Here is a 1,311-nt window from a genome sequence, read left to right as displayed (position 1 = left end):
AAACGCCGGGCCACGTATAACTTGTTTTTGACCGATATAACATTTCCCGTTGGTTTCATCCCATCCCGATTTTGACTGTCGCATAGTGTTATAAACTGATAATTCAAAAATAATATTTTGTTCAAACGCTTGCTGTTCGATTGATAATTAGCTATCGAATGGCATTTCGTTCGCCTTGTGCGAACGAGTACTCGCTATCGCATGGCAAAATTTGGAATTTCGAACGAGTGTACTCGATAGCGACTGCCGCGATCTGAAAGCAACGAATTTTGTACAATTTCGCTCCCTCACGACTGCCGCGATTCGGGCCCAGGAACTTTGCCATGCGACCCTCACCGATTTCAAGGAGGTCTTGAGCAAGGAATCCGGACTCTCTATAATTGGATGTTAGTTAGGTTCAATATTTCCACCTTTGCCTACAATGGCGAAGCCCTGATGCACGTACATATCTCCCAGCCGCAGTGCTACGCTCGATGACAGGTAGTATCTGCCGAAAATCTCCTGTGAACAATACGACTACATCACACATCAGCAAACAGCTGCCGCGGATATCTAGCAAGTTTCGAACAAGTGCCTCGACTGCATGCTTGTGTGATATCGTACATTTTCTCAAACTATTAATTTGCATTGCAGCAACATACACTGACAAAAAAACTCGTTGTAAAAATGAAAATTTTTTATTTGATTACCGTTTAAAAATGTTCGTATTAAAATCAAGTGAAAAGTGTTAACAATACGCTACGTATAATGGAAATATTCAATTCAAATACGCCCGTATTAAAATGAAGCATTTTTCAATGCACGGATTGCGTTTTGCATGCCTCGGATGCTTTTTCATATGTAATAATAAGTATATGTAAACAAAGCATGCACACCCTGTGGGGGAAATCTCTAGTTTTGAACTGGTGCGCTCCTAGTACATTTAGAACCTACTAGTTCACGATAAATCTCTTTTGCATGCAAACAACTGGCGAATTTAACACAGCGATGTCATAGGAAGTGGAAATTGTCCCCCGCTGCATTACCTTTTCTATAGTTCAGAACCAGTCCTAAATTCGACATATGGGATCTAGTTCGCTTTGCACCCCATTTTCTATAGTTTCGAACCAGTTGTAAACGAAAAAAGTAACAAAATGTTTTCTTTTTGGGTTACCATGGTAGCAATTTTTAATTATTTGCAGAGAAATGTATTTTCAATCTGAAATCAAATTTGTTTGAATGAATGTAAATTAAATTGTGCATTTGAAAACACGTCTACATACCTTTGGCTGTAGCTGAATTTGCAGAGGTGCTGACTGTTATTGGTTGTAT

This window comes from Rhagoletis zephyria, unplaced genomic scaffold (genome assembly GCF_001687245.7).
Source record: "Rhagoletis zephyria isolate East Lansing unplaced genomic scaffold, Rhagoletis_zephyria_1.1 Rzeph_scaffold_00904, whole genome shotgun sequence".
NCBI classification, from domain to species: Eukaryota; Metazoa; Arthropoda; class Insecta; order Diptera; family Tephritidae; genus Rhagoletis; species Rhagoletis zephyria.
This window is presented reverse-complemented; position numbering follows the sequence as displayed.